This window comes from Taudactylus pleione, unplaced genomic scaffold (assembly GCF_031769625.1).
Source record: "Taudactylus pleione unplaced genomic scaffold, aTauple2 ptg000114l, whole genome shotgun sequence".
NCBI lineage: Eukaryota > Metazoa > Chordata > Amphibia > Anura > Myobatrachidae > Taudactylus > Taudactylus pleione.
In genome coordinates, this window is record NW_028284516.1 from 20,952,794 (window position 1) to 20,968,627 (window position 15,834).

A 15,834-nucleotide genomic window follows, 5' to 3' on the forward strand; every position below is an offset into this window, starting at 1 on the left:
CCGACTGCTTTTTTCCTGTTTCTGATCTATGTAGATGTAATAGCACAGCAGTGGCCTAAGGATGGAACACAGCTTCTTCTAAATTTTTGTTCGTATATGTGTAGGGAGATAGTAGCCAGTCTGATATGTATCTGAAAAAGGTTGCGTGTGAAAAGGCCTGTATGTCAGCAAACGCTAGGCCACCATTACATTTAGATCAGTGCTCGAAGTGTGACGGTATGTAGCGGTATGGCATACCGTCACTTCAAGCAATTAGGATTTTTTTTTCTCTCTAATTTATACGATAAAGGGCTGCGCGGAACTCCGCACCCTGGGACAGCCCCCTTAGCCAACCGCAGTGTGTATTTATGCGGCTGGCTCAGTGAATATCCTGGGCTGTCAATCACCAAGCTGCTGCCCGCCCATCCGCGCGCCTATCCCCGCTATGAGTCGTCCGTCCCCTGCTGGAAGAATCTCCTCAGAACTTGCCCGTTTCTGCTGGGTGTCTGTCCTGGATGCCGGCAGCTGTCCTCCTGAATGTCCACTCTGCAGCCTCCAAGCTGCAGAGTACAACAGGCTTGTAGCGCCAAACCTCTGCCCACTTGCCCGGGTATACCACTGCTGCCCGGCTGTCCTCCCGCATTGCCACGTGCATACCCTTGCCGGAAGGTCTCTGCAGCAGCATTACACGCTGCATGTGCAGAGACCGGCATTGGCCGCCTGTGTGTGCCTATCCCCTGCCGGTTTCTGTGTCAGCCTGCCCAGACAGGAGTCACAGCTTAACAGCCCCTCATATTGGCCTCCACGGTGAGGGGGATTGTAAGCTTGCTGAACGATCCCTGTATGTATCTCTGAAAAGAAGATGATTGTGTAAATTACAGAGGGGGGGCTGCCCCCTGCAGTAGAATTACTTCTGCTGCAGGGGGCAGACCCCCTCTGTCTCTAGTACAGCTGTTGGTGCCACAGCACTACTCTACTTCACTCCTCTGGGTGGATCCCTCAGACAGCCTCCACCTCAGCTCTGTGACAGCAGCAACAGGTGAGTACTACAGGATTTCAGTTATAGTGTCTGGCTACCCCTTGCTGTGTGCCTCACTACTCCTGTTTTCCTCACGCTGGCATCCCTTTCCCTCTTTTCTAGCCTGTAGCCTATGTATTTTTTTCTTTTCCTATTGGTGCTATTGCAGGCGATTCAATTAAGTGTGATGTTGAATAGCGCTGGGAATTTGGCTCCAGAGCTATTCAATTGACCGCGCTATTAAACCTATCTAAAGGATTTATGCTTACACTCTCCTGAGGGTGCGAGTAGAAATCCAACTAAAGTGCCGTCCATGATGCTGTTTTTCAGTGACTGAGACGCTGACAACATTGCAACAGGCACTTTACTTTGAAAATGCCCACCAGTTAGCGCGCCTAAACACCTGGCTTAAGGTGCACTAACTGCATTTCCTTTCTAATGCCGTATTCAATTAGCCGAGAAAAGATGACATCCACGAAAAAGTATAGCTGATCATGACTTTTCGCCAGTCGGAAATTTATCTCCGTATTCAGGGCCTGATTCAGAGCCGGTCGCTCTTTCAGAGCGCTCGCTCTGAATCAGTGCCCTCAATCTCTTTTTTTAGAGCGGCCTCCTGGCCGCTCGCATAGCTGTGGGTTACCACCCACAGCTGTAGCGAGCGGCCAGGAAGATGGTCGCGATGGGTCAAGACCATCGTGACCATTGGGCTTGCGACAAGACCCTTGTGGTAGGGTCTCGTTGCCGCAAGCCCTGGAGTGCTTTTGGCTCTATCAGAGCCAAAAGCACTCCCAATGACATCACTTGTGATGTCAGTGGGGCTGGCCCCAGACGGTAGGCGTTCCCAGATAGATTGTTCTTTACAGTGGAACTACAGGTCCCAGCAAGCCTTCTTTGGGAACCACAAGTGTCAGAATGCCCAGATATTGAGGCCACCGGTCTTGATAAAACAAAAAACGCAGTGACCTGAGCCAGAACGGACAATCAGCGGACAGTTTCTATGGTAGTGTCTGACTCTCAGCCAATCAGCTCTTTACCATTGTGTAGTGCAGTGCCCCACATGGGAACTGTCATATCGCATTTAGTGCCCTGCATAGTGTACAGTATGTCCGTTCTGGCTCGGGTCACTACTTTATTTGTTTTACCAAGTGTGCAGTCTCCGACACAGGCCCACAGAGTCTATACCGCATACACAGGTCACCGGGAAAATGGCCACGGCAGCCATTTTCTGAGTATTACGCATACGACGAGAAAATGGCCGCAGCTGCCATTTTCCAGCCGTTTTTATGGGCGCAGACACCGGAGTCGACGTGGGACTCCGGAGAGGTGTTTTATGGGTGCAGGGTGTGCGGTGCGGGCCCCCCTGGACCCAGGGACCCGTGTGCCCTGCACACCCTGCACCCATTATAAATACGTCCCTGCCCTGGACTACTACATGGACAAGGAGACTGAGCATATCCAAGGAGTAAGTAAGTATGAAGTCTGAGTGTGAGTGTATTTAATAAAGGGTTAAAACAATCGGTGTGTGTGTGTGTGTGTGTGTGTGTGTGTCCTATCATTTTGCAATGGGCCTATTGCAATACCTTTTTATGCAGATTAGCAAGAATTAATGTCTTTCCCCGAGGAGACATGGAGACTTGAGTGGCAGCTGCAATACAGAGAGGGTTAAGGATAGGATGCCTCTCAGCGGTTAGGGAGCTATCATCCTCTGCCATGATGCATGATATGGCATCAGCCTTACAGTTTCTGGAACCTGGGCAGATGGATACTTGAATGTCAAATCACAAGAAGAATAAGGTCCACCAGGACTGATGTGGATTTATGCATTGAGCTGATTTAAAATAAAGCAGGTTTTTGAGGTCTGTATAGATGGTGCTATGATACAGTGACTCCTCCAACAAATGCCTCTATTCCACAAGTGCTAACTTCATAGACAGCAGTTCTTTGTCCCCATGTCTTAGGACTTCGCAGCTAGCAGGAACTTACGGGAGAAGTTGTTGAAAGGCGGCTTAAGCTTCTGTAGACCAATTGGCTGGATCAGAAACTTTTTTAGTAAGTGGGTTGATAGATGAGAGTCACATGGAATAACCCTAAAAGGAATTTATGATAGTAGTTCACAAATCCCAGGAATCGTTGGATTGCCTTCAGGGTAGTGGGCTGAGGCCAACTGAGAATTGCTTAGACTTTCTCTGGCTCTATGCGTAGTCCTGTGCATGAGATGATGTAACTAATTTGCAGTACAATTTATTCTCTCTGAGTCATCGAGAGACCTCTTTGACATGTTGTCGGTGAGTCAAAATATCAGTGGAGAAGATGAGGGTGTCCTCAAGATAGACTACTATGTTGGCATAGAACAGGTCCCAGAAGATCTTATATTCAAAATTCTGAAACACTGTGGGGCATTGCACAGACCGAATGGCATTAATAAATTATTCATAATACCCGTCCTGAGTATTGAAAGCAATTTTCCACTCATCTCCTTATGAGATCCTCCTGAAGAAGTCCTGCCAAACTGCATAAGTGACGAAACGCGTTCAGGAGAACCGCAACCTCTGGTTTCATAACCAGCTACTTTGAGCAGATAAGCCTATTGAAAATGTTATTAATGCAATTTTCCATCTTGATGTGTGTGTTACTGTCTGTGTTATATGATTAAATGTTTTGAAATGCTACACTAAGAGTGTTTTTCTCCCTTCTTTGTTATCTATAATTGGGAGCTGACACCTTCGATTATGATATAAGCAAAGGATTACTGACAAATCACAGGAAAAGACACCTAAACCAAATGCATAACTAATTGGGATAATACAGTACGCATACTTATATTTAAAGTGTGACGCATATCACTACTTACTACACTATATGGCGCTTGTTCTTACTTTTTGTTTTTTATACATTTATTATCATATGTACATTAAAATATGTTTTTCATTGACCGGTCAACAAACAACACGTTTAACACTAAAATAGCACATATAGATCAATCTCCCAATGATATGGAAAATAACTAATATGTTGGAAGAAACAATATAAACTCAGGATCCAAATATTATTGATAAAATAGGTGGATATATATAAAAAACAAAAACATTAATAGCAAATGATCACTGTGCCCAGACTAAAAATCATGTGGTAATTGTGAAAAGTGTTCTTTCTTTGCATGATAACAAAAGTTTTTCAGTCTGCGTGGATAAATGTTGCAATCAATTGAGGACAAATGTCCGATATAAAACTCCAAGCAGTTCGTAATAGGGACCTGTGCCAAAAGTAATATTATGTCTCCTCTTTGCTAATCTCAACTTCCCCTTTGTGCTCCATGGTACAACAGAGTGTACGTTTCAGGCTGTGTGGTCTGTGCATTTGCAATAAGGTTTGTAAACACACCAACATTGACGCAACATTGGTCACGATAGCCTAGGGTCTACAGTAGCTACTGTGCACTCCTCAAATCCAACTAAACATGACCTCTGAAGCATACTTGCCAACTCTCCCTGATTGTCAGGGAGACTCCATGAACTAGAAGCAATCCCCCCCACTCCCTTAAGAGGCTAGCACTCTCCCTGATTGCACCTTACCCCCATTATGTAGCTGTTATATACTTAGAGAAAAAAATAAATCAGAGGTATATACATTTAAATGGAATAATCAATGCCATTTCCCTGCATGGTTATAAGGAACAATGGGCCTGATTCAGAGCCGCTCGTAAGCGGCCGCTCGTTCGCTCCGAGCGATGTTCGCACATCTGCGCATGCGTATGGGTCGTAATGCGCATGCGCCAACTAGTCAGTGCGGTCGGAAATCGAGCACTCGCAAAATAGCGAGTGCCTGCTAATTTGAGTGACAGGATGAGGCGTTTGTGGGTGGTAACAGGGGAAGGTGCTTGAAAACGGGGAGTGGTGATCCGAACGCAGGCGTGCCAAAAGGTCAAAATGGGCGTTTTAAGGGTGTGCATAATTAACAAAGCAGCGTCATCGACCACGTCACTTGGTTGTTTCTTAGCCTGAACTGTTCGCATGATTGCGGTAGGGAAATCCTACCACAAGCACTGCGAGTAGTTCAGATGCCTTTCGATGTACTCGATTAATCAAATCAATAGCGGAGATGACGTAGGATGCGAGCGGCCAGGAGGAGTCTTTACAAAATAGCGAGCGCATATTTTGTTCGCTCGCTCAGACATAGAGGTGTCAACAGACCGCAAAGAGCGAGCGCTCAATTTAAATAGATGGACCCTTTTTCTGAACGAGCGAGCGCAAATAGCGTCCGGCTCTGAATCAGGCCCACTGTTCCCTATGGCTACCTGCATTTTCTGAAAAGTATCAGTGCGTTTTCATCAACTAGTAGATCTTACTAACTGCTTTATGGTCATTTCCATGTGGGTGTAAGGCATGCTTGCCGACTATCCGGCTGCCCCTTCCGGGAGGGAGCAGCCAGATCGGCTTTACTGGGGGGGCGTGGCCAGCAAACGGGGCGGGGCCGGCCAGACTAAAAGAGTATGCAGGCAGCGTGAAGCAGGGGGCGGGGCCAAAATTACGCGATTCAACATGAATCGCGTCACAGGCCCCCCGCTGCCGAGGATTTTAGTGTAATTGCGGTGGGGGGCAGGAGGGGTTTGCAGCCGCCGGGAGACTTGCCTGCCTTCCCGGGAGGTCGGGAGCGGCACCCGATTTTGGGGAGCCTCCCAACCAAATCGGGAGGGTAGGCAAGTATGGTGTAAGGCAATTTTATGACACGCCTCTCTGATGTAGCAGTACACACCCACTTTACCGCAGCGCTCATTGGTGTTGCTTTCACAATCTACCTGATGTGCTTATTCACAAGTAGGCAAGTATGCTCTGAAGCAGTGAATTTGCGATTAGGAGCGCAACAGTTTTTCCAGAAACACGTGACAATCCCCTAACACGCCATTGAAACAGACCCTTTTTCTGATCACTTTAGGTCACCTCTCAGCCTCTACCCTGATATGCTCAGGGATCGCAAACCCCTTATCAAGTGTTAGCGATTCCGTACACAATTACGAACGGCATAAGACACTTGAGTTCGCGCATGGTCAGTAAAGAATTTCTGGACTTTTCGCAGACGTACACGAGCAAAAAAAAAATTCCTCAACTGCAGAAACATCGGAATAGCGCACATCCCTGAATCCGGCCCTAATTACACAGAGATTGTACAATTCCATGGGAGACACAGGGGGAGATTTATTATATTTTATAGAGAGATAAAGTGCCAACCAAGCAGCTTCTAACGGTCACAGTCTGCAACAGTAAAATTAGTACTTCATCTCATTTAACTTTATGTCCCTCTAAGATTAGATAAATCTCCCTCATTATGATATGGGCAGAGGTAGAGGGTGCTGATATAGACAGCGAAGAAATGTTTGTATGAAGGGCTGTTCTGGTGGCTCAAATCTATTTTTTTTCAGAATTTTCGTTTGTCTGTCTGTTCAGGGAAACTACAGGATGAATTTGGATTGTGTTTTCAATATTGTATAGCTTAGTCACCTATGAGAACTGAGGTATGTATTATCTCAATGTGACATTAGGGAGAGGAGCAATAAAGGAAAAATCAGACGCTCGACACTCGGCGCGTGCAGTGTGCAGGGTCCTCAAGCCAAAAATAACTAGATGTATATAAATATAATTTTTGGGGACAAATATACTTTTAGAGATTGTTTATAAACTATGGAGACAAAAAAAAAATATCGTAATTTGCACAGGCTCCTCAAGTCCAAAATAACTATATGTATATAAATAGATATATACAATATATACATATATTGCAGACCCCAAACGCAAATAGTTATATATGTATGCATAGAGAAATACATAGATATATCTATCTCAAAATTTATCTATACATGTCAATCCAGTAGATGGCGCACCAAGACAAATACTACATACTTGCCTACGGTACTTTTGAAAAAGCATTTCAGGGAGATTGTGAAAGCATTAAGCGCGCATTAAAGTGGGCGTATACTGCTACATCTGAGAGGCGTGCCATAAAATTAATTAACATCCAAAAGTAAATGAGCCTAAAGGCAGTTAGTGAGATCTATTTGTTCATGAAAACACACTGATACTTTTCAGAAAATGCATGTAGCCATAGGGATCACTGTGCCTTATAACCAATGCAGGGAAATTATACTAATTATCTCATTTGAATGTATATATCTCTATTTTTTTATCTGGGTGTTATGGTCGCCAATGTAGCAATGTATATTATCCATATCCTGTAATGTATTGTCTGTACTGTAAGTCACTGTAAATCAATTTGTTTATGTACTTTGTAAGGCGCTGCGGAACACTTGTGACGCCATATAAATAAACGATGATAATAATAATAAAATAATAATAATAATAATAATACGACATATACCCCTTATCCCCAACAATTTTCCTTTTCAATTGAAACACCTGCAGTTTCACCAAGATCACCAAGTCTCAGAGACAAACACTCAGGGCTGTAGGCGTAGATCTCAGGACCAGCTGCTTCTCCCATGGGCAGCTTTACGTGGCTTGCTCACGAGTTAGTAGCCCCAAGCATCTTTGTGTGTTAATCCCTGAAGGAAAAACTGTAAATGTTATTTACAGAGACATTTTGTGATCAATGTCTACATTATAAAATATCCATTACAATATTAGATGCCACTACTGTCTTTGCATAATTAGTTCCTCTGAGCAATAACAGACATCCACGTGAGCAAAGCTGCAGGCAAACACTAGTATAAAATAAATATGTAATATATCCTTCATAAAATAATCTTCATTCTGTCAGAAAAACAATTTTAATTCACAGTTATGGGACTGGTGTAATTGCCAATACTAATAATGTCAGTTATGGGACTGGTGCAAGTGCCAATACTAATGATGACAGATATGGGACTGGTGTAATTGCCAATACTAATGATGACAGTTATGGGACTAGTGCAAGTGCCCATACTAATGGTGTCAGTTATGGAACTGGGGCAAGTGCCCATACTAATGACAATGGCTGGGCAAGTGCCAATACTAATTATGTCAGTTATGGGACTGGTGCAAGTGCCAATACTAATGATGTCAGGTATGGGACCGGGGCAAGTGCCCATACTAATGATGACAGTTATGGGACTGGGGCAAGTGCCAATACTAATGATGACAGTTATGGGACTGGGGCAAGTGCCCGTACGAATGATGACAGTTATGGGACTGGGGCAAGTGCCAATACTAATGATGACAGTTATGGGACTCGGGCAAGTGCCCATACTAATGATGACAGTTATGGGACTGGGGCAAGTGCCCATACTAATGATGACAGTTATGGGACTGGGGCAAGTGCCCATACTAATGATGACAGTTGCGGTTGTAGACGGAGATACAGTGGGCGGAGCGACCTCCAGCTTGAAGCCGCATAGATGCTAGAATCAGCCCTATGGAATACATAGGGAGAGGGACCCTAGATTGCACACCCTAAGCATAATGTGGGGTGCTACCTGCTGAGACTTGTAGTGCTGCAAGCAGAAAACGAAACAAATCCAGGTGCACACTCTAACCATACTGAACTTAATAATAATACTGCTAAATTGCATCAAAGAGGTTCTTAGCATAATGATGACCATAATTATGGGCCTGCCCACCATATCCAGGTGACCTCCATCAGGCAGGTCCCTAACACGCCTATGGAACAAATACAGGGCAGGGGACCCCCCAGGCCAACCCAGCAGGACCGCCCCATGGCATCACACTAGTGTGAGATTTAAAGTGAAGGTAAAAGAATAATAAAAAAAGCCCTATGGAAGCTCGCATTAGCATGAGGTAGTAAAGCTAGTTACACACTTTTAGATTTTGTTGATCGTGATTTTTTGGCAAATTGAAAGCTGAATTGAAATACACATTATGCAATATTTTCTTAGAAGCTACCGATTTTCCACCACAATCATTTTGCATACAGTGGTCCTGATTCAGAGCCGGACACTCTGACAGAGCGCTCGCTCTGAATCAGGGCCGTCCCTCTTACTTTTGGAGTGGCCAAAATGATGGTCGCGATGGTCAAGACCATCGCGACCATCGGGCTTGCGACGAGACCCTTGTCAAAAGCACTCTCACTGACATCACTAGTGATGTCAGTGGGGCGGCCCCAGACGGTAGGCGTTCTCATGGGAATGCCTCAGTCTGGCACGCCCACCAAAGGGGGCGTACTGTCAATCACCATCGGCAGCATGCCCCCTTTGGTGCGAGACCCATAATGACGGCTTGGCCGCCGTTATTCGGGTCTCGCGCATGCGCACAACGGAGCCGCCTCCGTCGTGCGCATGCGCATTTGGGCAAGCCGCTCGGGAGCGGGTCTGAATCAGGTCCAGTATGTCCACCCACAAGGAGGATGACTTAGTGATAGCAGAACATAGGAAATATGCCCAGGTTATTGAGAATGCAAACACACTGGGCCTGATTCAGCACGGATCGCAAGGATGCGTTCGCATGCACCCGGTTGATGTTTGCGTTCTGTGCATGTGTTTGAATCGCAGTGCGCGTGCGCGAACCATCCACTGCGATCGGGAAGCGATAGCAGAAAGCACACAGTCCCATTGCACAGTGATTGACAGGAAGTGACAGTTTGGGGTTGGTGACGGGGGGAGGTCAGCGGAACGCAGGCGCGCATGTGGGTTTGAATGCTGTTACAGGGGCATGCATAATTAAGCCCCAGCTAGGGCATACGCAGCCAGAGGTCTACATGGCGACAGGTTGTGAGTCATGTCAAGCTCAACCACAACTCTGCGTATGGGTCCGATATTACTCGATCTTACCGATGTTTTCACTGACTTGCAGATGTATGTAATGGGAAGTGGGCGGCTTTATACAGTGGTGGGCGTTTTGGTATAGTTCTGTGGTTGCCATGTGATCGCATTCATTACCTTACTTTCACAGCAAGCGAGTGCGTGCTAACACAGCTTTGCAGTCCATGCTAAATCAGGCCCACTGTTCGATATAGGGAAATTGAGGTCGAGATTTTTGTTCTTGACCGACAGATCGGATAATCTAAGGAATGCATACTTGCCTACCCTCCCGATTCGGCCGGGAGCCTCCCAAAAATTGGATGCCACCCCGGAAAGGCAGGCAAGCCTCCCGGCAGCCGCCGACCCGTCCGGCACCCCCCTCTTGTAGTTCCAATAGAAACCTCCACAGAGGGGCACCAGCCCATGTTTTTACAATGCACTTAATTTCGGCATTGTGAAAAGGGGGTGGGGCTACAATGACACAATTGTGCGGTCACGCCCTTGCTCCGCCCCCACTACCACATCATCTCCCTCGACACCCCCCCCCTCCCGGAATGCTGGCCCTGGATGTCGGCAAGTATGAAGGAATGAGTTTGTGGATATTTGCTAACCGTTTAATCGATGAAACGCTAAATCGATTGTTCATACACACTACAATAAATGAGGCCGATCACCTGATTATTGGCAAATCGGCCCAATAATTGTATAGTGAGCTTATCTTTGGCTTCTGCGTAGGGTTGCCACCTCATCCATTTAAAACTGAAACACATATAAATTACACACATTCAGCCGCTGGCTGACTTCAAGGGGTATATTAATTAAAGTGCGGGTTTTTAGAAGTGGAGCTGTTGCCCATAAGAATCAATCAACTTTTAAAAACCCGCACTTTAGTACCCCCAAGTTTTTATTTCACCTGGTTATAATCAGTTACAGAACATGTGTCATTCACATGTGTCCAGTTTTAAAGGAATGATTTGGCAACCCTATTTCCGCATCTTCACGCAATACACAGTCACTTTACATCCAAAACAACACTTTACATACAGGTAAAAATTCACTGCATATATCGTACTGTTAGAAAACACGTATTTTATTTTATTTTTATTCATTTTATTTTTCAAGCAACTAACCCCACAAGGAGCTCCTACTCCACCATGCAATTAAAACAATATCAAAGATTGCTGTTCATTATTGCTACTGATAAAGTTATTTGAGATTTTAAAAAAAGCAATACACAGGCGTGACAAAAGCCTCCCCAAAAAAAAAAAGAGAAGCACAGTCAAGCAGCAGCAGCTGTTCTGTTGTCTGAATGGGAAACACACTGCTCATGTCTGCCTGCTAACATCACCCAATCAGCCAGGTCTAGAAGCTGTATAACCTCACTGCTGGAGAAGCTGACCCACAAGGCTTGCACTTTCTTTCTTTTTTTTTTAGAAGACGCATAAAGGTAAGGTTTGATATTTTATATAGCTTTGATTTGCACTTGCTGTCATATGTGACAAGTATCCTGCTTAGCGAAAGCTTCTATACTAGGGACATGCAATTGAGCAACTGCTGAGAATGATGTGGGTTCCTCATGCTGCAATCATTCTTAGTATTCTCACCCTATGCACAGATAAATGCACCTAAGATATTATTAATGTCATGCAACTACTGCCTGTGTTTGTGTAATATGTGTTCTTCACCAGACAGATCCATGCATATAGCGCTCGCTGAGAATGTTTGTATATCTGTTAGATGACAGCAATGCTCTGATGTTACACCTATCACATCTCTGCAGGCTATGTCTCAGTGATTAATTGCAATCAAACAGTAAGGGGGCCAGTTGGTTTGCCGGCAGCAGACAGGGTCATGCTCTGCAAAAATTCTTAAGTCCTCCTTGTAGATCATTAATTATTGAAGGCATACAATGGCCTCTTTTGTAGCATGTGTACAAAAAAAAAATCCAGCCAGCCATTGCTTCATATGATGGGTACCAAATAGGCCATGCATTGTTGCCAAGCAACAGCATCTGCCTGCTCTTAAATTACAGATGCCTAACAAATGTGCATATACAGCCGAAAGAAACCAAATGACAACATACTGCAATTTTTACCCCCAAAAATGAGGTGCTTGCCAGCTGTATTGTGCCAGTAAATGTGTGTGTTCCAAAAGCTTTATTTACAGGACATGAATGGATCTAATGGCCCAGATTACAGATGCTACAAGGAATGCAGTTTGCTATCACGGGCGTTATAATCATATCATACACTCAACACACTGGGAAGGTTCTCTAGCTCATTTAGGAAAATGTTTACAAACCTTATAAAATCACAATTGTAAAAAAAATGACATACAGTACATCAAGTTATCTGAAAGGCATGATACTTGTAATAGAGGTTCAGTGAAGTTCTCCTATTTATTAACAATAGGTAATGGGGCAGTCTTTCTATGTCCGCTGATCGCAGCGATAGAAATCCGATCGCCTCAACTTATTAATAAAATGTTGCTGAACGATACTCAGCTACAACGGCAATACTTGATGCGAGGAGTAAGAATTAATGCTGCTTCATCGGTAAAGTTTACACAGACGTACGCGTGCATGACCACAGACATACGCATCGGTGATCGGCTAGTCCACTCACACATGCGCAGTGGAACTGGAAGAAAATAAACAAAAGTTTGAAAATAGAAAATAAATTATGAGAAAATATTATATATACTGTACAGTATATATATGGAAGCCCGAAGACTGAAGATCCCGACAGAGGAGGTAAGTAGGCTATTCCTACCCCTTCCCCCCACTAACCCTCCCTGTTTGGTGCCTTATCCTAACCCCCCCTTCCTGATCCCTAACCCCCCCTTCCCGATCCCTAAACCTAACCCTTCCGGGGGGGTGCCTAACCCTAACCTCCCCCCGGAGGTGACTAAACCTAACCCCTCCCCCATCCCCGGGGACAGAGCTGTACTTACCACATACTTGCCTACCCTACCGATTTGGTCCCAGGAAGGCAGGCAATCCTCCCAGGCCCCGGCGATGTGTCCGCACCCCCTCGCGCTTTTAAGTAAAAACCCTGGAAGCAGGGGGGGCGGTGACGCGATTCGCGCTGAATCGCGTCATCGTGGCTCCGCCCCATGCTGCACAATGCCATTAATCACGGCATTGTGAAGAGGGGGCGGGGCCACGATAACGCAATCGCGCTGTCACACCCCATGCTCCACCCCCAACACCGCGTCATGAGCTGGGCTCCGCCCCCTTTGGCCGCGTCACGCCCCCAGCCCTGTAAGCCCGACAGCTCCCTCCCATAAGGAGGGAGCTAAATGTCGGCAAGCCTGACTTACCAGTGTCCGGACGTTCGGCATTACTACGTTCGGTATGCCAACGCCAGTATCCTGATGTCCATCAGGATATCGGCGGTGGAATTTCTTCCAGTGGCGGAATGCTGGCGTCGGTATTTCGGCGGCCGGCATCCCATGTGAAAGTTTGGGATAAGTGCAGAAATGTCTTTTTTTCCTGTAGTAAATTCTCTGTAATAATGTTTTATTTCAGCCACTTCAAGTGATTACTGTCTTGAATGAAAATTAAAATGATCGTGATACTGTATACCGTATGTAAATATATACATGTATAGTAATAAACTAGCTGGGATACCTGGCGTTGTCCATGTTAAAGACTGGACCCTAAAGTACACCTGCAGACCTTATTTGTTCACATTGTCCTCGCCTATAACCCCATTACTTTGATCCTGAAAAGGACCCCACTGGTTGCTAATATGCATGCAAACAGTGGCGTAACTACTGTGGGTGCAAGGGGTGTGGCTGCTATGGTGCCCATGCCACCTCTGTTAACCTCAGCTCCCCCTGCACCCAGTCAAGGTGGGCCGGTCCTGTCAGGGCTGTTGATGGGGCCCCGGGTGTGGATTTGGTGCCAGCCCACCAGCTGATTACTGCTGGCGCACTGGCAGGCAGTCACGGAGAGACAGCATCGCCGGTTGCGAGGAAATCAGAACTCGCAGCCAATCAGTAGTGGTGGCTCCTGATTGGCTGCTGGTCCGCAAACTACGATTGGCTCCCGACCAACACCAGATTCAAATTGCGCCAGCGCTGTCTGTACATGTCTGCCACTGCCTGCCGGTGTGCTAGGTGTAATTAGCTAGTGGCCCGGCCCCAAATCCACACCTGCTGGCTGCTGATGGCACACAAGGGGAGGCGAGAGGCTGCTGGAGGGCCACGGGGAGGTGAGTTGCTGGGGGGCTGCATAATGTGTAAGGGGCACTACTATTGTGTGGAATAATGTGTTATATGGGGTGCTACTACTATTTGGCATTATCTGTAAAGGGTATAATGTGGTATAATGTGTATAAGGGGCATTACTGTGTAGTGTAAGCGGCATTAATTTGTGGCATAATGTATAAGAGGCACTACTTCTGCATGGCATAATGTGTATAAGGGGCACTACTGTGTAATATAACCTGAATGGGCTCTGTGGCATAACCGGATTGGGGTCTGTGTGGCATAACCTGAATGGGGTATGTGTTGCATAACATGAATGGGCTCTGTGTGGGGGCAAATGTATGTGGGTTTTTTTACCTCGGAGGGGGAGGGGCTTTTAAGATCTTGCTATGTGGCCCACTAAGTTGTAGTTACTAAGTTGTATGCCCTTGCATGCAAACACAGGCTCTGGATTTAATATGAACTTGCAAGAGACATCAAGTTTGCTAAGACTGAAGTTAAAAGGATACTTTTGTTGTTTTCTTACAGGTTTTTGGCACACTGGCAACTTCCACTGGAGCCAGCCCCTAACCTGTGTAATTTAAACATTTCCCTTTTTTTTTACACCACCATGCCAAATTTGGTGGAGCTAGGTCCAAAACTCTGACCGTGCATAAAGGACAAACAGGCTTATATTATATTGATACTGATTGCCATTGGAGAATATTTAGGTTTTGTTCATAGTACATATTTTCACATTTATCGCAGCATAATACTGTGCAGTGTTTACCTGGGGAAGTGTCTCACTATACACTTAGGTTGGAAGTAGTGGTTTGTGCAAATCCTTGCATGCATAGGACCCTAATTTAATTAGGAAAACCTGCCTGACCCCACACTCGAGTCATCTTAAAGCAGCAATCCCACATCAAAGTTTTTTTTCTTCTTCTCTTAAAATAGGACAGAGTTTCCCAAACTCCACCATTACAGTCCAGATGGTTACATCAAACTGACTGAGGTACTAATTAAGTCACGTGTGCTCAAGTATGGATACCCCTAAAACCTGGACTGTAATGGCAGAGTTTGGGAACCTCTCAAATAGAAGGTTAAATGCTTTTTAAGCATACATCAAACATCATTAGCTCCTTAAAAATCTGTTGAGGTAAGCAAGTATGGCTGCCAGACACAGGTTCACACAGTCTCATACCTCCCATCATTTTAAAACTTGGTCCCGGGACTCTGTGCAAAAAAGACGTGGACTCATAGGCGCTAGGCAACCCCCACTGGTGTGTGACCTTTTGGGGGGCGTGCCCGTTTTGCATCACACTTGGGGACAGTTCAGCACTCCGGCATCTAATGGGCAGCCCCCACCCTCTCACAGGACAGCTTGGATGAGGCGCGCATGCACACATCACCCATTCACAGCTGCTATGCTATGCAGAGCAGCTATGACATAGTGCCCCCACCTGCAGGACACTGTGGCTCATGTGTGGGACAACGCCTGAAAAGCGAGTCTGTCTCGCTGAAATCGGGACAGTTGGGAGGCATGCAGCAGAGTGCTCAGGTTGCAGAAGATAGAATTGTAGGATGTGAAGACTTGAGGAATATTCACAAATATTTTGAATAAAAGAAAAGTGACAGCAATAATAGATTTATTTCTAATTTGCCTTTAAAAATGTAACTCACAAATCAGAAATTCATTGAGAAAACTTATGGTGCATACACACGGTCAGATTCTTCTTCAGATCTGAACGATAACGATTTAGAAAATCGTTCAATCGTTCATATCTGAAGGAAAATCTGACATATCTGACATATCTGTCAGATGAACGATTTGAACGATGCGTGTTCCCGATGGTCATCTGATGTGTTTGCAGTCAGACTTGGACGATTCCATTCATTTTAA

The 15,834-nt window shown here is 45.5% G+C and overlaps 1 protein-coding gene across 1 annotated transcript in view; it reads left to right on the plus strand.

Annotated features, from left to right (window-relative positions):
* The first annotated feature begins 11,017 nt into the window (after positions 1–11,017).
* Positions 11,018–15,834, plus strand: part of PKIA (cAMP-dependent protein kinase inhibitor alpha) — a 62,438-nt gene continuing 57,621 nt past the window's right edge. The window contains exon 1 of the mRNA XM_088471564.1: positions 11,018–11,187. The gene's annotated coding sequence lies outside the window, so the exon portion shown is untranslated. The remainder of the gene's footprint in view (positions 11,188–15,834) is intronic.